General features: G+C 38.4%; 1 pseudogene; it reads left to right on the forward strand.

Moving 5' to 3' along the window:
- Window positions 1-10460: 10460 nt before the first annotated feature.
- Window positions 10461-27062, forward strand: part of LOC144254314 (NXPE family member 1-like) — a 79868-nt pseudogene continuing 63266 nt past the window's right edge.

Here is a 27062-nt window from a genome sequence, read left to right on the forward strand (position 1 = left end):
GGCATCGCTAACACACGCGCTTTGACACCATAAAGCTACCGGCTGCACCACTCGCAGGGCAGCATGAAGCTCTGGCAAGCCAGTGATCTTTGAGCATCTGTCCACATCTCAGCCTCAGGACGGCAACAAAGGAAACCCCTAAATACATCGGGACAACATTACTGTCACCAAGACGCACTCGGGATCCAGTTCCGGAGATCCCGCTTACCCCAGGGCCAGTCCTGTGTTGAGGAAGGGAGGAGGGGCTCTCTGCCTGTTCGGGTAGGAACGCGCTCAGGCAACACACACTCTCACATGCACTCATGCACACGTGTACATAGAGCACACACATCCTCTGGCTTGTGACGGACGCTCCCACCCATGCGCTAACACAAGTCCACCTGCTCAGTTAGGAAATACCTCGCTTCCTGCGCCCCATCCATCCTGCCACCTCTCCATCCCTCCACCTCTCCATCCCTCCATTCTCTCCTCTCATTCATTTCTCAGTGTTTGTGCATAGATGGTCCAAGCTGCAGAGGAAAGGTTGGGTGGCTGTGAAAGGGCTCTCTACTGAGTTTTTATAATTCACTTGCTGCCTTTCTCTTTCAGTTTTTGAAATTCTTCATTTTGAAATTTTTGTATTTCATCCATATGTCATGAAATTTCTTTTCTAGTCATGTGTATTTAGAATTCCAAATGCCTCCACTACCTGCATGTTTATCTCATTCCCAAAATTAGGAAAACTCTCTAATATTATTTCTCTGAACAGGTTTTCTATGGTCTGTATCTCCCTTCCTCCTGAAGATCTATGAATCCTAAGTTCATTTCTTTAATGTTACAGAGCTCTTGTGTATTCTGCTCTTGTGTATTTCTTGTGTATTTCTTTCTTTTTCTTTTATTCTTTTTCTTTATTTATTTTGAATTTTTCATTTACAAGATTCCTGTTTGGTTCATTTGCAGTATCTCTCCATCTCTCTATTGAAATCTTTCATTTCCTGTGTTTTCTTCCTTAGTTAATTCCTTAAATCTTCTTTTAATTCATTGATTATTTTAGAATTAAACTTTTTAAAATTCCTTCTCTGACATTCCTTAAAATTTGAAATCTATAGATTTAGTTATTACAGTGTTATGAACTTGTTATGAACTTATGAAAACTTATTGAAAGTGTTCGCCAAAACTCCACTAGTTCAAAAGTGTAAAAGCAGAGTTATGCCATGGAATATGCTAAAAAGTTACTTACTAAAGCAAGTAAAATTGCTATTAAAATATATAGAAAATAAAAATATATATATAAAAAATGTGTGTCCCAGTAGATTGGGTAGAGAGAAGTGATGGGATGAGAGGGGAGGTGAAGAGGGGATACAAAGGAGAGCAGAATAAAAATAGACACTAGTATGGTTGTATGTTTATATGTGACTGTATGTTCAATGTGATTCTGCAACCTGGACACTCAGAATAATGAGAAATTATACCTCGTTTGATTAAAATGTATGATATGTCAAGATCATTGTACTGTCATATGTAACTAATTGAAACAAATTTTAAAAAATACAAATAAAAAATATATAAAATGAAAAGAAGCAGCAAAATCAATTGTGTGTGTGACAGGCAAAGCAGAAAATGCAACGGAAAGAAAAAAGAGGAGAGTATAAAATAACAAAGAATGAATAAAATAGAATGAATCCTATTTAACACATTAAAACATTTAAAATTCATAAAATTGGATTGAAGTATACAATATCAAATAATGGATGAATCTATCAAATTAACACAAAAGCCAATATCCAACATTAAAGAATGTAAAATTAGTCCTTGAAGAGGTATTTGAAATGAAGGAACATAGTCTCATCAGGGGATAAATTTAATTGATAGATCAATAACTTTAATGCACTACTGGGAAGAAGTGAAAACTGTAGGCAGATGTGGCATGTTACCCGAAGTAGGTCACTGAGGACATGTTCTTGAGGATTATATTTTTCTCGTGGGCTCTCTTTCTCTCTTTCTTTTTTCCTCCTGGCTGCCATGGACTGAGCAGGTTTCCTCTTCTGTATCCTTACTCCATGATGTTTTGCTTTCCTCATGACTAAAGCAATGGAGCCAACTAACCATGGACTGAAACCATCAGCCAAAATCAATATTTCCTCCTTTAAGTTGTTTGTATTTTGGTCACAGTGAGGAAAATCTACTAACACAGAGCCCTTGTCAACACATTAAAAGTGAAGTGACCAACACCAGAGACCAGGCCCAGACCTAGAACTGCCCCCACCAACCCATTCCAGAGCCCAGGCCCAGGACTGCCCATTCCTACCCATGCCATGGCTCAGGCCCAGGCCCAGGATTGACCCTACCAACACTTGTGGGAGCCCAGACTCAAATCAGGACCAGGACTGCCCCACCAACCTGCCAACTCATACTAGAGCCCAGGTCCAGATGTAGAACTGCCCCTGCAAACCTATGAGGGAACCCAGGCCCAGGTAAGGCCAATGACTGCCCCTGCCAACCCACCCAGGACCTCAGGCTTAGCCCCATCTCTGAAAGTGGTTGTATTCATCTTGGGATAACCCTACTGCTATCTTGAGTTACCTCTGCAATTGCTACTACCACCTTTAATTGAAGTAGCATCCATCTTGGGACACCAGCTGTGGACTAGAAGCTCAATACTAAGGTGAGGTACTGATAATATGCATGGACACAACAAGATTATAGAGTAGAAACTGTAATATCTCAATTCTGCACTGCAAGAAAGACACATTGACAACATGAAAAAGTAACGGAAGAAAATGCCCCAAACAAACCAAGACACTACAACAATAGATTCCATTGACAGTGCAGTTGATGAAATGTCAGAGGAGTGCAGAATGTACATAATTAAAGTAATCTGAGAATCAAAGAATGACATATGAAAGCAAATGCAGGCAAAATTGATTACTTCAACAAAGATATAAGGGATCAAATACAGGTAGCAAAAGATTACTTCAAGAAAGAGATTCAGAAAAAAAGGAAATCCTTGAGATGAAGGAAAAAAATAAATGAAATAAAGAACTCAATAGAAAGCATCACCAACAGACTAGATCACTTGGAAGACAGAATGTCAGATAATGAAGACAAACTATACAATCTTGAAAATAAAGTTAACCACACGGTGAAGATAATAAAAAACCATGAACAGAACACCAAGAATTATGGAATAGTATCCAATGACCAAATATAAGATTTCTTGGGATAGAGGAAGGCAAAGAGATTCAAACTAAAGGAATGCACAATCTCTTCAATGAAATAATACCATAAAATTTCCCAAACATGAAGAATAAATTGGAAAATCAAATACAAGAGGCTTACAGGACATAAAATGTACAAAAATTACAACATATCTACACCATGGCACATTACAATGAAAATACCCAGTATACAGAATAAGAACAGAATCATAAAGGCCACAAGAGAGTGAGGAATGATATCACATATAGGAGGAGACTAATTTGGATTGCAGCAAATTTTTCAAAGCCAGGAGATCCTGGAACAACATATAGCAAGCTCTGAAATAAAATGGATGCTAACCAAGATTTTTCAAAAATTGTTAATGGATCTATTTATATGCAGTGCTGAGAATCAAACTCGGTAGCTCCCACAGGCTAGGCAAGCTCACCACCACTGAGCCAATACCCTAGGCCTAACCAAGAATCTTATATACAGCAAAATTAAGCTTCAGATTTTATGACAAAATAGAAACCTTTCATGATAAACAAAAGTTAAAAGAATTTACAGTGAGAAAACCTGCACTACAGAGCATTCTCAACAAAATATATCATGAAGAAGAAATGAAAAACAACAATGAAAATCAGCAAAAGGAAATACTACACTAAAGGAAAGGCCAATCAAAGGAGAAACCAAGTCAAGTTAAAAACAAAAAATAAACCAAAATGACCAGGAATACAAATCATATATCAATAATAACCCTGAATATAAATGGCCTAAACGCATAAATTAAAAGACATAGATTGATAAATTGAATTTTTAAAAATGCCCAATAATATACTGACTTCAAGAGACTCATCTCAAAGAAAGAGACATCCACAGACTGAAGGTAAAAGGGTGGGGAGAATGTACCACTCACATGGATCCTGAAAACAAGCAGGGATTTCCATCATCACATCAGATAAAGTGGACTTCAAACCAAGCCTAGTGAAACAGGATAAAGAAGGAAATTTTATACTGCTTAAGGATTCATACTCAACAAGACATAATAGTCATAAATATCTGTGGCCCACAAATGGGGCATCTATGTATATCAAACAAACACTTCTCAACTACAAGAATTGAATAGACAACAACACAATATTACTGGGTAACCCTGGATAGATTATACAAACAAAAACCAAACAAAGAAGCTTAGAACTCAATAAAACAATAATTTAGATTTAACAGACATATATAGAATATTCTATCTGTCAGTGAGCAAATACACTTTCTTCTCAGCAGCACATGGATCCTTATTCAAATTAGACCATATGTTATGCCACAAAGCAAGTCTTAGCAAACACAAAAAAATAGAGATACTACCCTGCAGTCTAACTGATGAAAATGGAATTAAATTAGAAATTAATGATAAAATAAAAAATAAAAGCTACTCCAACACCTGAGACTAAATAATACATTATTGAATGACACATGGATAACAGAAGACATCAGGGAGGAGAAAAAAGTTTTTAGGAGGTCAATGAGGATTCCGCTACAACTTATCAAAATCTCTGGGACACTATAAAGGCAGTGCTAAGAGCAAAGTTCATTGCATTAACCTCATTGAATAAAAGAAGAAAAAGTCAACAAATAAATGACCTGACATTACATCTCATCTAAAAAAAAAGAAGAACAAACCAACACCAAAAGTAGTAAAAGGAAATAATAAAAATCAGGGCAGAAATCAATGAAATTGAAACAAAATTCAAATAATTGACAAAACAAAAAGCTGGTTCTTTGAAAAAAATAATAAAATTGACATACCCTTAGCCACCCTAATGAAAAGAAGGAGAGAGAAAAGTGAAATTACTAAAATTTGTGATGAAAAAGAAATATCACAATAGACACTATTGAAATACAGAAGATAATTAGAAACTATTTTGAAAATTTATACTCTATTAAGACAGAAAACCTTGAAGACACCAACAAATTTTCAGACCCAAACTAAGTCAAGAGGTCATACACAATTTAAATAGATCAATTTCAGGCAAGATAATAGAAGACACCATCAAATGCCTACCAACCAAGAAAAGCCTTGGACCAGATGAATGGATTCACAGCTGAGTTCTACAAGGCTTACAAAGAATAATTAATACCAATATTTTCAAATTTTCCATGAAATAAAAAACAAGGAAGCCCTTCCAAACTCATTCTATAAAGCTAGCATCATTCTGATACCAAAACCAACCAGATACAAATCAAGGAAAGAAAATTTCAGACCAATATCCCTAATGAACATTATGTAAAAATTCTCAATAAAATTCTGGCAAATCACATACAAAAACATATTTAAAAAATAGTGCATCATGATCAAGTGGGGTTCATCTCAGGGATGCAAGGTTGGTTCAACATATGGAAATCAATAAATGTAATTAATTTCATCAGTAAAATTAAAGATAAGAATTATACAACTATATCAATTGGTGCAGAGAAAGCATTTGACAAAATATAGCACCCTTTCATGTTCAAAACACTAGAAAAACTAGGGAGAGTAAGAACATACCTCAATATTGTAAAATATATTTATGCTAAAGTCAACATTATTCTAAGTGGAGAAAAATTGGAAGCATTCCCTCTAAAAACTGGAACAATACAGAAATGCCTTCTTTCACCACTTCTATTCAATAGTCCTTGAGACTTTAACCAGAGAAATTAGACAGAAAAAAATAAATTAAAGGGATATGAATAGGTAAAGAAGAATTCAAACTATCATTATTTGCCAATGACATGATTCTATAATTAGAGGATCCAAAAAAAAACCTCCATCAGAAAACTTCTATATTAGAGGATCCAAAAAACTCCATCAGAAAACTTATAGAATTAATAAAAGAATTCAGCAAAGTATCAGGATATAAAATCAAATGCATTTCTATACTTCAATGATAAATCCTTTGAAAGAGAAATAAGAAAATCTAACCATTCACATTAGCCTCAAAAACAATAAAATACTTGGGAATCAACCTAAAAAAAGAGGTGACCTCTATAATGAGAACTATAGAATATTAAAAAAGAAATTAAAGAACACCTTAGAAGATGGAAATATCTCCCATCCTCTTGGATAGGCAAAATTAATACTGTGAAAATGACCATACTACCCAAAGCTCTATATAGATTCAGTGTGATTCCAATTAAAATCTCAATGTCATTCCTTATAGAAATAGAAAAATCAATCATGAAATTCATTTGGAAAAATAAGAGACTCAGAATACCAAAGCAATTCTTAGCAAGAATAGTAAAGCAGGAGGCATCATTATACTAGACCTTAAACTATTCTTCAAAGGTATAATAACAAAAATGGCCTGATATTGTCACCAAAATGGGCATGTAGACCAATGTTACAGAATAGAAGGCACAGAGACAAACTCACATAAATACAGTTCTCTTATACTAGACAAAGGCACCAAAAACATATATTGGGGAAAAGATAGCCTCTTCAACAAATGGTGCTGGGAGAACTGGAAAGCCATATGCAGCAAAATGAAACTAAACCCCTATCTCTCACCATGAACAAAACTCAAGTGGATCAAGGACCTAGGAATTAGATCAGAGACCTTGTGCCTAATGGAGGAAAAAGTAGACCCAAATCTCCATCTCGTCAGATTAGGCTCGGGCTTCCTTAACAAGACTCCTAAAGCATAAGAAATAAAGTCAAGAATCAATAAATTGGATGGATTCAAACTATAAAGCTTCTTCTCAGCAAAAGAAACAATAAGGTGAAGAGAGAACCTACATTTTGGGGAGCAAATTTTTGCCAAACACATGTCAGATAGATCATTAACTTCTAGGATATATAAAGAACTCAAATAACACCAAAAACAAAACAAAACAAAAGCAAAAACAACAACAACAACAAAATAAAACAACAACCCAATCAATATGGGCTAAAGAGCTGCACAGACACTTCTCAGAAGAAGACCAACAAATATATGGAAAAAAAATGTTCAACATCTCTAGTAATTAGCAAAATTCAAATCAAAACTACTATAAGATTTTATTTCACTCCAGTCAGAATGGCAGTTATCAAGTATACAAACAACAATAAGTGTTGGCGAGAATGTTGGGGGAAGGGCACACTCATGCATTGCTGGTGGGTCTGCAAATTGGTGTAATCAATCTGGAAAGCAATATGGAAACTCATTGGAAAAAATGAAATGAAACCACCATTGACTCAGCTATCCAACTCCTTGATCTATACTCAAAAGACTTAAAATCAGCATGTTATAGTAATGCAACCACATCAGTGCTCATAGCAGCTCAATTCACAATAGCTAAATAGTGGAACCAACTCAGATGCCCTTGTAAATGAACTGTGGTATACATACACAATTGAATATTATTCAGAATTAAAAGAGAATAAAATTATGGCATTTGCAGTTAATGGATGGAGTTGTAGAATATCATGCTAAGCAAAGTAAGGCATTCCCCAAAATCCAAAGGCTAAATGTTTTCTCTGATAAGTGGATGCTGATCCATCATGGTGGGGCATGGGAAAAATGGAGGAATTATGATTGGGCAAAGAGGAGAGAAGGCAGGAAAGGGAGCATGGTGGCAGGAAAGATGGTGAAATGAGATGGACATCATTACCCAAGTACATGTGTGACTGCATATATGGTGTGACACTACATTGTATACACAACCAGTGAAATAAAAGTTGTGCTGTAATTGTGTACAACTAATCAAAATGCATTCTGTTTTTACATATGCATAATTAGAATAAGTAAATAAATAATTTTTTAAAAAGAAAGCAAGGAATCACAAAAAAATAAAGAAAGAAAATGAAGTGACCACATATCAGAAGGTAAGCATTTGAAATAAAACTCACTTGTCATCATTGATGTAATACTTCCCTCTCATCTTATTTATATTTTTAATTAAAGAATTGTTAAAGTCTGAAGGTGGGCTAGGGAGAGAGTAGTATGGGGACAAGTGCATGGAGTACTGCATACATGGCACACATTAAGGGCATCTCAGTGGCAAACCACTCCCCTTTGCTAGGCGTGTGAGTGGTAAATCACTTACCCCGTAGACACAGCCCTGGGTGTGAGTCCACATGTTGCTGTCCCTGTGCTTGCTCCACGGCCCACTCCTTGATTGATCACTGCAGGGACAGTTGGCCAGAAATTGTATTGATGGCTTCCTGTAATCTGCTTAGCTACTGCCTGAATATATATATACATGGTAACTGCAAAAAAAATCAGACCTGCTTCCTGCTTGTTCTCCAGGGGTCTTGATTAGTGACTCCACAGTCACACTCTCCTCTACTCTGTTCTGTGGACTTTCTCACTGGACTAGAGAGAGCCCACACAGCTGGCACCGGAACAAAGACCTGAGGTAAACCTATAACATAGGGTGGCCCCTCACAGAGCAATGAGAAAGGGGAAATGGGGAACCTACCAAGTTCCACCAAAGACTTGCAGCTGCAAGTGCTGTGCACTCTCTTAGACACTAGAGGTTTAACCCTGAATAAGAGATAAGCCTACAAATTCTGGGATGTAGTGATTGATACTAGTCCATGGATAAGTGCTGCTGATGTTTTTGATCCTATGATATGGGACAAGACAATGGCAAATGCACAGCAAGCTGAAGTGAGACAGGGATATACTTTGCCACTACATTTTTTTCCTATTGTGAGAGCCATTCAGCAAAGTTTAGGGGGCCCTGTGACAGACCCTTGCCATATAATGATGGCCCTGAGGGAAGATGAGTCTGTGAAAGACAGGCAAGGGGAAAAAAGAGGGGATGACAATATACCTCAAAGCAAGCAACTGCAGCAGGCACAGGAAAACAGGGGTGAGAATCTACTTCAAAACAAGCAACCACAACAGGTGCAGGAAATGGTACCAGGAAGAGGTGACCACGAATGGTGCAGGTGCACCTTCCACTGACAGGCAAAGATTATTTTCTTCAATGGCAATTGCCTCCCTGTGAGGCAACGCCAAAGCCAGCAAGGGACTATGACAGATTAGAAATGACCAAGCCACCAGACAGGCCCAAGCCATGGTCTCCCATAAATCTATTCCAGGAAGCCAGAGATCCTTTTGAAGCTGTATGTAGGAAAGATATGAAAAGTGGGGTAAAGGAGTACAAACCTTCCCGGTCAACATGGCTCCCACACCAGCGCCCTGACACTTGGTACCCACATGCATTGGGTACCCTGAAGGAGTTAAAGAAGGCAATAAAAGAGGATGGACCCTGGGGGCTTGAACTTAATTGTCCTCAAGACTGGAAAGTCCTAGCCAGAGCAGCTTTGGAGCCCACAACATTTTTGAAGTGAAAGGTATTTTTCTATGATGACTATGAACAGCAGGGGGTCATAACCACACCACAAATGTTAACTTCCCAGCTGAGTGCTTGCAGGGAGAAGGAATCTACAGTTCCCCTGTAGTACAAGCCAAAGGTCCACCAAATTATTTCAATCAGGTGTGGCTCTGTGCTCTGAGAACCTGGAGGAAGTTGCCAGCTAGGGAAGATACAGTTTCTATACAGAGCTTGCCAATGTCTGGGCTTGGCACAAGATCATGAGCCACTCACAACTTTGTAGATTCAAACAGCAATTCTTTATTCCCGAACTCACACCGGCCTCCACACACGTTCAGGGGAAAATCCCATTCACCCCCCATTCACCTACTCCATGAGGCTTTTTTTCCCAATCCCATTTGAATCTCATGAGAACTCAACGGGAACAAGCAGCAGGAACACCCTAATCCCAGCAGCAATAATCTTCAACCTCCAACTTCCCTAAAACCCATGTTGTCTTAAACCGGGAATGCCTTAAACTCAAGGAGAGGGATACTTCCTCAAACCTGATCAGCTCTAAACCCGGATCCGCCCTGGTCCTTGAGCAAGGTCACCTTACATGCAATGTCAACAGTGAAATTCCAAGGCAAGTCCATTTAACATGGGGTACGCTGGCAAGGAAATTTTGATGCGTCATTCCTTCTTGGCAATGGCCCTCAGCAAGAGCTTAAGGCAGAAAGCCACTGAGGACTTGCCACCATTTATTGACAGAGTAAACAAGGTGGTAGAAGGGAAGGTGTCTCATAAAGGAGCCCGGGCAGCCTTAGCCAAGGAGTTGATCTGGGATGGACTAAATAAGGAACATAGAGCAGCAGTGGGACCAGTATGCAATGGCACACAGGATGACTGGATTTGGGCCACTCAAGATATAGGGACATCAGGACAATAGGCCATGCTGATGGCCTCGACATTCTCAGCTCTGTTCCTGAATTGCCAAAGTAGAGCAGATGGGTGCTGGAGCTGTGGAGAAAAAGGACATCTCTCTTGAGAGTGCCCTTCCCAGAGAGGAGGGGACAAACCGGGCCTTTGCCCACAGTGTAAGAAGGGATGGCACTGAGCTAGAGACTGTCAGTCAAGCAAAGACTGTGCAGAAAAGCCTTTGAACCTCTCAGGGCACCCCCCCAGCCCCATGACCAAGGGAGGAACCAAACAGAGAGAAACAAAAACTAAGCCAAACAACCAATCAGATGGATATAAGTGGTCCTGGAACATGGAGGACAATCCCTATTAGGGAAGACATCAAACCCAGTGCAATGCTAAAGATAAATAAGAAAATTTTCAAGGGGTTGATGGACACAGGGGCTGACTTAACATTGCTGAGATTGGAGGAGGTACCCAAGTCATGGGCCACTAAACCAAGGCCCAATGTTACAGGTATTGGAGGGCTAACCCCCTCTTGGCAGGCAGCATAGGGCTGGACATAGGAGGACATGGATGGCAACTAAGGGACCAATGCCCCCTGGTGGTGGAAGGAATATCTAACAACCTATTTGGCACAGATATCTTGGGCTCTAAGGGAGCAGTGCTCACTATTGATGACCAGGCCTTCTACGATGAACTAATGGACAGAGATTTAAAAGACCCAACCTTGAGAGGAGGATTTCAGATGTCCCCCCCCCATATTAAAGGACACTGTTTGTATTACAGCACCTTTCCCAATATGGTTGCAATGGCTCTCTGATTAACTGGTCTGGGTGGAACAGTGGCTACTTTCCCAAGAAAAGTTATAGTATATCCAGGAATTGATAAAAGAGAAATTGGCTTTGGGGCATATTGAGCCCTCTCAAAATCCATGGAATACCCCTATCTTTTGTATTTTAAAAAAAGGCAAAATGAAAATGGAGATTATATCAGTATTTGTGGGCCATAAATGAGACCATGCTTTTGCATGGGCACATCTTTTGATGGGCACTACTCAGCCTGAGCTTCCATTGATCCAATGTATTCCAAAAAGCTACAAAATTTGCATAGTGGACATAAAGGACTGTTTCTTCTCAATTCCACTGCTTCCAGCTTATAAACAACATTTGCATTTATGGTACCTGTCATCAACAACTCAGTACCCGCACAATGTTTTCAGTGGAAAATATTACCACAAGGCATGAAAAACAGCCCCACTCTTTGTCAGTTGTTTGTTTTTCAAGCCCTAAGAGGCCTTGAACAATATAAATGTATTTTGTGGTACACTACATGGATGCCCTACTCTTAGCACACGAAAAAGAGGCTCTACTGCAAGTTTGATTGACAACCTCAATGAATTGGAATTGAAGGGAACCCCCTTTTAAATTTTTAGGACATTCCATCCTGCCAGGAGTGGTTATGCAAGTAGTTCCTCAGGTGGTTCTCCCTGAAAAATCTACCTTGAACCAACTGAAAACTATCCTGGGGCATCTGAATTGGGTTAGACCTTCTTTAAAAATCACTACTCAACAAATGAGGCTCTTATTTGATTTGCTAAAGGGAGACCGACATTTAAACTCCCCCTGACAGGTTACCCCAGAAGGTCTTGAGGCTTTGGAATTGGTTAATACATCCCTAAACAACATGGTGGTAAATCTCTATGACCCTAAGAAGGATGTCTGGGAAATAGAATGGCTTCCTACTAAAGTCATCTGGCAAGAGCCAGACAATATCATATCATGGGTGCACTTATTCTTCAAGTGAACAAAGAAAAGTCCAAAGCCAAGTGGAAAGCATCTCACAGATGGATTACCTCATTAGAAGGTTCCTACTGTGAGTGCTGGGGAAAGAATCAGATAGGCTCATAACTCCTCTCACAACTTCAGAGGTGAATAATCTCATGATGCTTAGCCCTAATTTCCAAGTGGCCATGGCTAATTTCACTGGGGTCCTTGGCTGTAATATGCCTCCATCAAGAATCCTGCAAACCATTTCCCTTTTGCCTCTAAAGCAACCAAAGATAATAGTGGGCCAGCCTATTCCTTGTGTACCCTTGGTGTTCATGGATGCCAGCTCTATGGGGAAAATTGGCATAATCTATTTCCACCCTGATACTGGGGTAAAAAGGACCTTACAATATAATTACTCCCCTGGGTATTTCCAAGGAATAGAATTATCAACTATAAACTTGGTCTTGCAAAAATTCCCTGAACCTGTTAATGTTGTAACTGATAGTCAATATTGTGCCATGGCTATTCTTAGACTGCCTTTTGCTTCCACAAAAAAATGATACCAATTAAAATCTATTCAAACCCTCCTAGAAGGAAGGACTAATTCTCTTTACATTTAACATATTCAAGCCCATTCTGGGTTTCCTGGGCCTTTGTCACAACTAAATGAGGAGGCTGATAACCTGGCTTGTGAAGTCTATGAAACCTCCTTGCCTGAAAAGGCGATCAGGCTGCACAGCAAGTTCCATCAATCAGCCCATAGTTTGCACAAACTATTCCCTCAATTAACAAAAGAAAATTGCAAGCTAATTACTAAATGCACTCTCTTCTTGCCCATAGGATCTTTACAACCACCAGGTGTTAATCCTAGGAGCCTAAAGTCCAATGCCCTATGGCAAATGAATATCACTCATGTGCCATCCTTTGGGCATTTAAAATACGTACATGTATGTATAGACACCTACTTGTGGCTCCTCCTGGCAACAGTGACCCCAGGAGAAAAATAAAAACGTGTGTTCTCACCTCTTGGGCTATTTTACAACCATGGGAGTACCATATCAAATAAAAGCAGAAAATGGCCCCACATATACTAGTACAGCTTTTGAGGAGTTCTGTTCCAAGTGGAATGTTAAACAACCCACTAATGTTCCTTATAATCCCCAGGGCAAGGGATAGTGGAAAGAGCCCACAAAGAGCTAAAGGCTGCCATTTTAAAACAAAAGTTCTCCCCATGATATTCTTAATATTATACTCTTTACTTTAAGATTTTTAACAGTGCCTATGGATGATGATTACACACTTGCCTTCAAGCATTGGGCCCCCTTGATGGGGCCATCCCACTTACCCTTAGTGCAATATAAAGACCCCTTAACTAATCAGTGGTCAGAGCCTTCACTGCTCCTGGTGTTAGGTAGGGGTTTTGCTTGTGTCTTCCCAGAAAAAAATCCACAGTCCATCTGGATTCCAGCCTTCCATGTCTGAACCTGGATGCCTACCTACCATGATAGCCAGCTGCATGCTCCAAGATGAGAGGAAGCAAAACTGCAAGAGGGCAGGGCTGAGGTTGTGGCTCAGTGGAAGATCACTCGCCTAGCATGTGAGAGGCACTGGGTTAAATCCTCAGCACCACATAAAAATAAATAAATAAAATAAAGATATTGTGTCCAATTACAACTAAAAAAAAACCAAAACCAAAACCAAACAACTACAACAACAACAACACTACAAGAGGGCAAGAGGACGTCAGAGGAGATTCCATCACAGGGTCACATGGGGTGCTGTAAAAGGGCTAATACAGCAGGCCAATGATATTGGAAAAAGCCAGGGTCATGGTTCTAATCCTCCTGGACAGGTCTTCTTTCTACTCTTATGCACAGCTCTAACCACCAACAGTGTAATGGCCCAGGTAAATTGGGTCTTGGTCACTAGACCACCCTTCTGGCTGTTGCTAATTGGGAAGGGGCTTTATCTAAGCTCTTATCCAATAATTCCATCCTGAGTTATCTATCCAGGAGGTAACTGTACCTTGGAATACCAGCATTTCCATACCCACTCTGCCTATTTGTTTCTCTGTAATAGATAATGAGACCTATAATCCAGGCAGTCCCCTCTGTTTCATTCTTGCCAATGAAACTATTGTAGATAAATATAATAAGTCATGTGTTGGGCTCTCACTGATCATAGAGTTATAGTTAATACTACCTACAGCCATAAACTCCCCCATGGCAACTGCAAGAAACTCTTGCTTCCAACCTGTCCAACAAAGCTTTTAGGAAAACCCCCCTCAGATAATGATAGCATCCCATGGAATCAATGTGTCACTGACATGCCTTATCTCCTTGACAAGAGGAATTTCTCTGGGGAAGAACAACATCTATGCACCTGAGTGGGCACAGCTCTATGGAATGTAACTGATGTGCCCCAAAGCTATATGAGCTTCTGCAGTAACTGCTATACGGGACAAGCCGTTACTAACCGTTATGTAGGAAATCAGTATTGCATGATAGATATCACGCCAATATTACCAGCTGCTAGACCCATCAAATAGGCAGCAGCCATCTGGATAAATGGGTCTATATTGAGTCCAGACCCTGATCATGGATTTGCCTTTGTGCTAAATTATACACATAACCACAATGCACAAGCTTGTTTTACACCACCCTTTGCCATGCTAATAATCAATGATACTGATGGCATAAATATAACTCATACAGAGATCCCTTGTGCAGTCAATACATCCTGCTGGCTCATAAATTGTCTAAACACTATGAAATCTAAATGTATATTTATCCTTAGAGTATTCCCAGCAACCTGGCTTCCAGTGAACCTATCCAGAGAGTGGAGAATTCCATGGGACATGGAGATGAAGAATTTCTGAATGAGATCCTGCACTGGACAAGGCATGCAATTAGCTGCGCCATTCCTGGAATTATTGCCTTGGTAGCTGCCATAACCTCCATAACCACTGCTACTGCTTTGCTCACTCAGAGTATCCAGACTACTCAGACTGTAAATAATTTGTCTACTGCCATAGAAACTTTTGCTGTTCAAAGAGACTTAAATAAACTGTCCTGAGCTCCTATTTTAGTCATTCAGCAAGAAATAGAACTCCACCAGGAACAACTAGATACTCTGTTTATGTTGCAAAGGCTCATTTGTGATGCTGAATCCACAGTATTTTTATCACCCAATATGCTGTATCTGAAAATGTAACCTTACATTTCTCCAATTTTTTTCAGTATATTAAGGGTGCTTGGGATGCTAAGTTATGACTATGCATAACCTTACCAAGGCAATTGTTAAAATCAATGAGACTCAGGTATCTATCTTGACAGCCTCTTCTTTCTTCCAGGGATTGACTGATCATTGGAAAAGCCTGATAACCAAATTAACTAATCCTTATAATGCTATTACCCTGGCCCTGCTGTTTATAATAGTGATAATTTTTTCTTTTGTTGTGAGACACTTATGTAACCATGTAAAGGCCACTGAACAAAAAACAGCAATGCTGGCTGAAGTCCTTGCTGCACAGTCATAGAGAGGAGATGTGGGGGACAAGTGCATGGAGTACTGCATACATGGCATACATTAAGGGCATCTGAGTGGCAAATCACTCCCCGTGCTAGGTGTGTGATGGCAAACCACTTACCCCATAGGCATAGCCCTGGGCATGAGGCCAAGTGTTGCAGTCCCTGAACTTGCTCCATGGCCCCCTCCTTGATTGGTCACTGCAGGGACAGTTGGCCAAAAATTGTATTGGTGGCTTCCTGTAATCTGCTTAGCTACTGCCTGAGTGTATGTGTGTGTGTATGTGTATGTATATATATGCTGTACAATAAAATCAGAACTGCTTCCTACTTGGTCTCTGGAGGTCTTGTATAGTGACTCTGCAGCCGCTCTCCTCTACCCTGTTCTGTGGACCTCCTTGCTGGATGAGAGACAGCACATGCCAGAAATGGAAAATAAATGAACTGTGAGCTCCTCAGGGATGGGCAGGAAGCCGTCCTTGGTTGAGAGCAGTAGAGATTTTCCTAATGTTGGTGGGAAGGGGAGAAGGAGAGGACAAGACCACAGAGAAAGACTTTTCCCTCGCTCAGCCAGAAACTCAGAAAAATCAGACAGAGACATGCTTAAGACTGAGGATTAACGAAAACAACCGAGAATCTCATTCCTTCTCCCCACTGGGCCAAGAAAACCCTAAGGGAAAAGTATTGTAGTCTCCCAGTAGAGAAGAAACAAGGGCAGGAATACTTTCTTAGACACAGGTTCACCAAGGAAGAACTAGGCTAGGAGTGAAATAGAAATACTAAGAGAAACCTCATACAGAATTGAAGGTAGCTCACAGAAAACAAAACTCAAAGCTAGACAATGTCAGCTTACATCCTCTCCTATTAAAGGCTTAGGAGAAGACATGTACATGTTTCTTTGCTGTTTATGTCAGTCTGAATTGTTTAAAAATTATGTTTGACATTATCCCATCATTTTAAAAAATAACAGGATACCAAAAAAAAAAGAGGAAGAAAAAAGTAACCCATAGTAAAGAGCAAGGCAATCAACAGACTCAGCTCCAGAGATGCCCCATGTGTTGAGATTATAGAGACAGTTACTGACAGGAAGTATTCCTTTGATGGCCTTATCAGTAGTCTTACCAAAGATGAGGATGCTAGCAGTGAATGTGAAGATGAGTCAAGGAGAACTATCCTACTCAAACAAAGGGAGTGAAGAAAACATAGTATGAATACCCAAGAGATGCAGAATAATATCAGATGTTCTCACAGAAAGATATTTGGAAAATCTCTCAATGTATTGAAATAAAAACCATAAACTTCTACAAATAACTCATAGGATAGACAGGAAGTCACAAAGGAAATTAAGTATTTTTAATGGCATGTGGGTAGAAACACAAGAATGTCAAAATAAGTGGGATGCATGTAAAGTAGGGCTTGAAGGAAAATTGTTACCTTTAAGTACTTGTATTAGAAAATAACAGAGGGGTCTAAAATCAATGAACTCATTTTCCCCTTAAGAAACTAGAAAAGAATAATCAAAACAAAGTAAACAAAAGAAGAAAATAATAAAGGAAAGATCAAATAATTGATGAAATTAAAAGCAGAAGCACAAGAAAAATTAATGAAACCAAAAGCTAGTTCTTTGTTAAGATCAATGTTGTTTATCAGTGAGCCAAAGAAAAGAAGAGAGAAGGAACAAATGTCCAATATCTGAAATGATTGAGGGAACATTAGTATAGGTACTATAGATATTAAAAATCTAATAAGGGAATGTTAGAACAACTTTGTATTCTTTAATTCTAAAACTTAGAAGAAATTAAATTCCTTGAGCGGCACAGATAACCAAAGTTTGCTCAGGAAAAGTAGATTACCGCATGAGCTCTGAATCTATGAAAGAAATTGTATCCCAAATCTGCCCCTCTCACCAATAGACTAAAATAATAACCCCACTGCAAAACAAACATAAGTCCAGGTATAGATGATTTCCTTTTTAAACTCTATCAGTGTCCAACAATTTACAAAATAGATAATATATTGCAAAAAAGTGGGGTTTATTTTCCTGGTAATACATATCTTATTCAACATAGGTCAGTGTAATCACTATATGACTAGGCTAATGGAGAAAAACTATATAATAATCTCAAAAAATTAAGTAGGGCACAGTGGCACACACCTATAGTCCCAGAGGCTCTGGAGGCTGAGGGAGGAGGACCATGAGTTTAAAGCCAGCCTCAGCAATGGCAAGGCATTAAGCAATTCACCAAGACTCTGTCTCTAAATAAAATACAAAATAGGGCTGGAGATGTGGCTCAATGGTTTAGTGACCCTAAGTTCAATCCCTAGTACCAAAAAAAAATCATTTCACATAATTTAGTATTCTTCATAATAAAAGCTTGCAATAAACTAGAAACAAGAGGTTCCATAACTTGACAAAGGCATCTAGGAAAACCTTGTATTAATATCATACTGCAGAATAAAAGACAGAATCTTCTTCCTGAAGATAAGGGTAAAGGCAACAATATTTGTTTTGCTGCTTTTATTCAACATCATATTGGAGGTCTTATTAAGAAATGAAATAAAAACACACATATTGAAAAAATAGAAATACAAACTCTTTACAGTTAACATTGACTACATAGAAAGTTCCAAAGAATCTACAAAAAATCTACCAGAGCTAGTTAGTGTCAATAATATTATAATGTTTAAGGTTGATAATAAAGCTTTATTGCTATTCTACAAATCATCTATTTAAAATTGAAGTTAGAAACATAAAATGATTTAGAATAGCATCAAACCCATAAAATATTTAGGAAGAAATCTAATAAAATACTCAAGATCTATATGCTGAAAATCATAAACTCTGATGAAAGAAATCAAAGAAGACATAGTAAGTGGACCATGTTTATGCATGGGAAGGCTCAATATTATTACAACATCAATTCTCCCACATTGACCTATAGACTCAATAAAATTTAAATCAAAATCCAGCAGGGTATTTTTCTATATAAACCAACAACCTGATTTTAAATTTTATATAGAAAGGCAAGGGACTAGAATAATCAGTTTTTAAGAGGAAGAGCAATGTTGAGGACTCTGCAAAGCCTCCTGGACCTAGTCTAGTAAGACAAATCAACTTTATTACTCAGGTAGACAGCTGCATAGCGGAAGCCTAAGACCCATGACACACCAGACCTCCAACACGTAGGAAAGCTGCTTGAACCTCATTTGTATGTGCCCTGTATCATACTGTAGCAGAGGGACCCCAAGGCACTCCATTCTGGGTTTAGTTCCCTGAATGCCACTGGGAATGCTGAATTGCAAGCATTGATTCTGGAAATAATGAGGGTGCGGCCTGAGCTGTTCCAAAGAATTCCTCCTTGTCTCAAGATTTTTGCATTCTCAGTACATTTTTTCCCAAGAGTCAAAGAAGAGGGGGAAGATCAAGGCCACCCAGGAACCATTCCCCTATAGACTTGCAATACATATTTCAAGACTTTCTATAAAGCTATAGTAATTAGGAGAATATAGAATTGATGAAAAGATAGACACAAATCAATAGAAAATATTCTATTCCAGATACTAATGCTCATGTATATGATCAATGTATTTTTGATGAAAGTGCAAAGGAAACTAAATGGAGAAAAATTTTTAAATTTTTTTTCAAGAAGAGAAATCATTGTAAATTCATATGTAAAAATATTGAAACTTAACTCATGCAGGTACAAAAACTACCTAAAAATTAATCACAAACCTAAATGCAAAATTAAAACACTAACAATCTTCTACCTGTAAACCCAGGAGAAAATCTCTGTGAGCTTGCATTATGCAAATATTTCTTTGATATGATACCAACAGCACAACTCATAAGAAAAAAAGTTGATAAGTAAAATTAAATTTCTGTTTTTTAAAAAGACATTGCTATAAAAATATAGCCACAGACTGGGAGAAAATGTTTTCAAATCACATGTAAGAACTTGTATACTGAAAAATAGATATATTCATGTATATATATATATTAATTTATTTTCTATATATAATATATTAATATAATTAATAATTAATATAATTTATATATATATATTCATTCCCAACTATCAATAAGAAAATAAACAACTGAAGTAAAACATGGTCAAGGGTTTAAACATTCCATCAAAGAAGAAAAACAGATGGTAAATGAACATATCAAAAGATGATCAGCATCATCTATCATTAGGAATATGAAAATTAAAATCTCAATGAGATACTATTATGTACCTATTAGGACATCAACTCTCATCCATTGCTAGGGGATACAAAAATGGTGCAGATGCTTTGGAACACAGTTTGACAGTTTCTTGGAGTACTAAAATAGATTTAATACACAGCACCACCACATCAGAGAAATGAAAACCTACCTTCACAGAAAAACCTATTGGTGAATATTTATAAAAGTTCTATTCACAATTGCTCCAAATTGGAAATAATTCAAGTGTCCTTCAGCTGCATGAACAAGTGGGGAGATATGTCTATATAATGGAATTAACTATGTAGCAGTAAAAAGTAAGACACGAATAATATGGATCTCAAATACATGATGTCAAAGGAATAAAAAAACACGAATCAAAAAGACTTTTGTGACCTTCTAGAAAAGGCAAAACTATAGTAACAGAAAACCAATCGAGGGACTGCTAACGGTTGGGAGAAGAAAGAACAATTGACCACAAAGGGATATGAGATAATGCTCTGGGTTGTGGGATTCTCCTATGCTTTGGTTGTGGTTTTTACTATCAAAATTCATAAAACTATATACAAAAGATGGTGAAAATTTTACTGTATAAATTGTCCCTTAATACATGGAATTTTTAAAGACCTGGATGGAATGTCATTTTCAACATCTGCTTCCCTGACAGTCTATTCTGCAAACACTGAAAAAAATGATCTTTATGAAAGTATAATTTCATTAAAGTGATGTACACAATAATATTGTATGAACTGAAATTTATGACATAGAATATCTTACATTTGCTTCTGTCAAATAAAACTTATGTTAGTGTTTCACTAGATATATAAAAAATAGTTTTGCCACTTTTCCCCATTTTCTTTACGAGAATGCCATTTTCTTAGCAAAATATAGAAAATAAAGTTATTTAAAATAAGTTCAAAAAATGTTTGCTTATTTCTAAAATATTCTCTCATCCAGTTACATGATAATTTGAGATGCCAATTTTCTCCAACAGTTTTTCCAATTATATTTCTGTGGTTATAAGTCTATCACAACTTGATTAATCTGTTCACAATGGTGTGTGTTCTGAACTTGCCCAAAATTCAAAATTTTTATGAACGTGGTGTGTGGAGTTTTACCACATTCATGGAAAAATTTTGTGAAAACCATCATTATACCAATTGTCAATATATAAGTACTGAAAATGAAGAGTTAGAAAAATCTGAAGGTCTCAAACCATGCAAAGAGACATGATCTTTTAAAATATTTCAAAATCATGGCATTTGCAGGTAAATGGATGGTGTTGGAGAAGACAATACTAAGTGAAGTTAGCCAGTCCCCCCAAAAAGGAGGCTGAGTCATAGTGGGGTAGGGAGGGGGAGCATGGGAGGAATAGATGAATTCTAGATAGGGAAGAGGAGTGGGAAGGGGAGAGAGAGGGAAGGGCCTTGGTTAGTAAGGATGGTGGAATGTGATGGACATCATTATCCAAAGTACATGTATGAAGACAAGAATTGGTGTCAACATACTTTTTATATAACCAGAGATATGAAAAATTGTGCTGTATGTGTGTAATAAGAATTGTAATGCATTTTGCTGTCATTTATTTTTTTAAAAAATCAATAAAAATAAAATAACAATGAAGTAATTAAAGTAAAACATGAACAATGAAAAAAAATAGTTCAACAATGTTTGTGTCAGCCCACATGGTTAATCTTAAGTATCAGTTGGAGGGGACACGGAGAACCAGAACAGATGCCGACTCAGTGTAGGTGGAAGACAGTTCAATACATTAGAAGAATTTAATTTTAGCTTGTAGGTGGTAAATGTCCAGAGGAAAAGTCAAGGTCAGAACACAGGGATTTGGAGGAAGGCTATGGCAATTTAGAAGCCCATTCTTAGGTTGCACAGCTCCAATTAAAGCTACCATTTATTGAATGGGGGCCTCAGCTTGCATTTACACATTTATCTCCATGGCAAACCAGTGTGTAGTTATTTTGCTATTTGTTTTACAGGTGAGGAAACTGAGTGAGTGGCAGGATTAGGAGTTAATTATACAACTTTTTGACTCCAGTGTTTTTACTTTTTTTCACAATGTTCTGCATCTTATGAGAAACCTCCCAGCACTCAGGCTTATTTTTCCCTACTATGTGTTTTCCAGACTTCGTAAACTCTACACATCTTCAGACAGCCATTCCACTCTTCCCACTGGCCCTCTCATCCCATCTGGGACCCTGACATTTTCCTCCACTTGGCTTTTTTGAAACCCATGCAACCTTAGCTCCCCTGTATCGGTTCACTCTTTTTTTATAATTTCTTCTTCCTGGACAGACAGTAGCATTTTACTTTGTACAGCACTCTTTGGTAGTCTGAGGTCTGTGCTGGGGACTTCTTTATAATGAAGGTCCCATAGCTCCATAATTACTCTTAATTCTGAGGCAGGGAAACTTTTCCCTATAAAGGTAATTCAATTTGATTGTTACTATCAAAATCAGTTTGAGTTGTTTTAAAATGCTGTTATCTATCAAATTTCAAACAAAAAAAAATTTCTTCCCATCCCCAGAAATACTACAATGGTAAAACTGAAATTCACTGGACTGGTAGTCAAGAGACCTGTTCTATCCTAAAGCTCTTGCTTAATCTGTTACATGGCCTTCAGTCATACAATTACTTTGTACTTTGGTTTCTTTGATGGGAAAAACCAGGCATTATTTCAACAAATAATTTCAAGAGAGGTCTTAGAGACTCAAATTGCTGGCTTGTGCATGTGATAAATAAATTTAGAGAATAAGCTTGCTTTGGAATGTTCTTAGTGTGATTGTGTTTTCCTTGTATTTAGAGCCTTTAATTGAATCAAATTCTTATTTAAGTCCTAATGGAAAGAATTTTTGTCAAGGGAAAAACAAATAATTCACCTCTACATGAAATATATATGCATACCCCTACACAAACCACACATATATCACACTCACAGATCTTAGAAACACAAAAATGAGGTTGAACATTAAAGAACACCTAAATTATTGCCCTTAAAATATATCTCTCTATATTCCTTATTCACTAATTAAAATTTTATTGAGTACCTATTATGTGTCTGGTGTTATTCTACCTGTGCTGTGGTGGCCATATGGTGTAGCAAGTTCTCTAAGTATCCAAAGATCTTCATGTGAAGATCCAGATCTTGATTGTCAGAGATTAAGGGACAGAGAGTAATGGAACTGGATTTCCTTTTCTAGAACTTGAAAAAATCTTTCTGAACTTTTCTTATTCATTCTTTTCACTTTACCAATCATGAAACTGACAAAGAATGGCAAAGTAAATATAAAAACAGTAAATATAATTTAATGAATATAATTACATTTAATAACTGGACAAGTCTCCTAAAATATCAATATCAAGATTAATTTTGATTGAATATATTTGTAAATGTTAATTAAGCTGATGATCATTCATTAATTAAAATACATTACAAGAATAGTGATGACAAATTCTTTGATACTGCTTCTAATTCTCCTTTGAGACTGGACTTGACTTCTAACAAACATAATTTGGTGGAAGCAATGGTGCCATAAAAAGCATTGCAGTTTCTTCCTGCTTTTGCTTTTATAATTCTTACTATGGGGGGAAGCCAGCTGTCACATTATTAAGACACTCAGGCTATCCATGGAGAGGTCCTGACAACAGCAGTATAATTGTGCCATCTTGGAAGTGGATCTCCTAGCCCCAGTCAAGCTCTCAGATGATGATTGTATCTCTAGCTGTCATACTGACAGCAACCTCATTGGAGACCCTAAGACAGGACTAACCAGCTAAGCTAATCCTAAATTCTAAAACATATACATTGAGAGATAATTATAATGCTGTTTGAAACCACTAAATCACACAGGAGAAGACAATTAATATACAGAGGATACAAAAGTAAAAGACAAAGTTCTTGACCTAGAGACACACACACACACACACACAAAAACAAGCAAACAAAAAATGTGATAAATGCTATGATAAAAATGCAGCTGAGGACCTTTGGATATGAGGAGAAAAGAGATCCATCTTGGATCAGGAAGAAGGATGTTTTAATTATTTTTGAGTTGTTGTGAGCATTATACCCAACAAGAACAACTTAGAGAAGAAAAGGTTTATTTTGGCTCACAGTTTCAGAGGTTCAGTCCATGGTTGTCCAACTCCATAGTTCTTGATTCCAGGTGAGACGGAACATCATGGCAGAAGGGAATGGCAGAAGAAAGCAGCTTAGAACATGAAGTCTGGGGGAGAGAAAGAAAGAGAGAGAGAGAGAGAGAGAGAGAGAGAGAGAGAGAGAGCTCTGCTCACCATGGACAAAATAAAACCCCAAAGTCATGCCCCCAGTTACCTACCTGCTCCAGTCACATTGCACCTGCCTAGAGTTATTGTTCAGTTAATCCTTCAGGGGATTAATCCTCTGATTAGGTTACAGCTCTCATAATCAAATCATTTCATCTCTGAACATTCTTGCGCTGTCTCACATGTGAGCTTACGGAGAACACCTCATATCTAAAGCATAACCAAGGATATTTAGGAAGTCTTTCTAAAAATCGTATTTGAGTAACTGTAAGCAGATATAGGGTGTGCCTGTGATTAATGTTGGCATAACTACAGCCATCTTACTTTCGTCCCTTCCATTTTATAACTATTATTCTTCTTATTAAGAAATAGCTGCCTATTTATGTTCTTGAGGAATAGAAACCTGTCTGTTTCTGCCCTTAACAAATAGGAATTTGCTTTTCATGAAATCAGGTAACGTCCGCTGTGCTAACCACAAAGACTAACCGGACCCCTGATGGAGTCCTCCTGCTCTTAACCAAGACCTTGCTTACAAAAGGAAACTCTAAGAAGGAAGTTGCTGCTCTTCTCTCTGTGCAAGGAAGCTGTCAGGCTTCTGACAAATTTGCTTTTCTTGGCCTTGGGTGTGTAGTCAGTCCTGTACCCAGTTTCCTTTCATTGGTGCCATGACTCAGATCCAGGTCCTCCAGTTGACCTTGAGCTGGGGATTTGAGCTGCTTTGGGATCCTGGCCCATGGAGCCCTGGATGATCACCACACACCCCTTTTACCCACCAAGCGCTCTCCCTCATCCATACACTGGCCCCAACTGGGTAGGTGAGCTTGCCCTTCCCCTCCCCTCCTCCTCACAAGTCTCCTCTCTAGAGACAACAGTGAACTTAGGTCCTGGCTCAGCACCAGGACTCTTCCCATTCCTTCCCCTTGGCAAGTTTGCTCTCAGGTCTTGGTTCTCAGCTCCTCAGCAGAGTTTGCAAAGCCTTGGCCCGGTGCCAAGATTCACATAGGCTAACCTCAGCAGTTAACCTCTCTATGGGATTTTTGCCTTGGCTTGACTACAGAAGTAGTAGGTGATGATCCTCTTCTCTTGGTCTTGGAAAGGCTTATCTCATGACCAGTGAGTCATGTGGTGATGACCCCACTTCATGTCGTACCCTCTACTCTGGTTTGACTTAGAGCTGGGGACGCCTGCCTCTAGCCACTGTAGCTAAGAACCCACCATGGGGGAACGCCTGACCCAAAGTCCCGCCTCTCTGTGGCCTCCTGGCCCCCTTAGTCCCCCTCTGTGTGGCTCCAAATCTAAAAAAGCTCCACTGATTCAACTTTCCACTCAGTCATGCCCCTTCTATGAACTGGACAATGGATCCAAATGGCCACCTAATGGCACCTTCAATCCCAACATTCTGTGAGATCTTTACAACTCTCGTGAGTGCTCAGATAAATGGAAGAAAATCCCTTGCATGAAAGCTTTCTCTTTCCTCCAGTCGAAACATTGCCTCTATTCTTCTTATAATCTATGCCAGTCCTGCTCCCCTACCTGAGTCCTCCTTGGGATCCAGTCCCTCTTTCTCCAAGACACTTTCTGATTTCTCCCCTGAGGAAGTTGCACAGTCTCCTTCTCTTTTTCTTTCCTTCACTCTCCTGACCATTAGGCCCCCATGATTTTTAGCTCTTCAAATCATAATTCTTATTACCCTCCTCTTGGTTGGAGGGCTGGCCAGCATGCCTCTCAAAATTGATCAATCATCCAAAGATGATTGCTAGGTATTAATTATCTGGGCCTCTACACACTACTCCATCTCTGTTTTTCTGTTGGAGGAAGACAGCTTCCCCATCCTCCCTTCACTAATCAGATTACAGCATATGGTCACTTGCCTCCTTAAAAAAAGTCAAACAAATTCTCACATCCATGTAAACTGGGGAAAAAAATAAAGAAATTTGCCCAAAGACCCCATAAAAGTCCCACACAATTTTTCACCTGACTAACTGAGGCCATCACCAAATATACAAATTTAGATACCAACAGTCCTAATTATAGGCTCTTTCTACATTTTAACTTTATCTGTGGGTCTACACCTGACATCTGCAAGAAACTCAGATAGTTAGAGAAGGGTCATGAGTCTCCTTAGCAGTTACTTTTAGATAAGGCTTTCAATTTTTTTTTACCATATGATTTATTTTTATTTTTTAGTCATACATGATAGAATGTATTTTGACATATAATACATACATGGAATGTACATACATCAATCGTAATGTCTAATCTATTCTGCTGCCCTTCCTATCCCCCCTACTCCTCCCCTCCTCTCTCATCCTTTCTCTCTATCTAATCTAAACACTTTTTTTCTTTTTCTCATCACAACATCATATATGTATTCTGTATAACAATGAGGTTCTCCTCCCATCTTCCATGCAACTTCCCTTCTTCCTCCCATTCCCTCCCACCTCTGTTCCCTATTTAGTGGTAGTCCTCTTCTCATGCTCTTCCTCTCTACCCCATTTTGAGTCACCCCCCTTATATCAGGGAAGACATTCGGCATTTGTTTTTTAGGGATTGGCTAACTTCCCTTAGCATAATCTTCTCTAATGCCATCCATTTGCCTGCAAATGCCATGATCTTGTTATTTTTTAGTGCTGAGTAATATTCCATTGTGTATAAATGCCACATTTTTTAATCCATTCATCTATTGAAGGGCATCTAGGTTGGTTCCACATTCTAGCTATTGTGAAATGTGCTGCTATAAACATTGATGTGGCTGTGTCCCTGTAGTATGTTCTTTTTAGGTCTTTTGGGTATATAATCCAAGAAGGGGAATAGCTGGGTCAAATGGTGGTTCCATTCCCAGCTTTCCAAGGAATCTCCATACTGCTTTCCAAATTGGCTGCACCAGCA

Source organism: Urocitellus parryii, chromosome 4, assembly GCF_045843805.1.
Source record: "Urocitellus parryii isolate mUroPar1 chromosome 4, mUroPar1.hap1, whole genome shotgun sequence".
Classification (NCBI taxonomy): domain Eukaryota; kingdom Metazoa; phylum Chordata; class Mammalia; order Rodentia; family Sciuridae; genus Urocitellus; species Urocitellus parryii.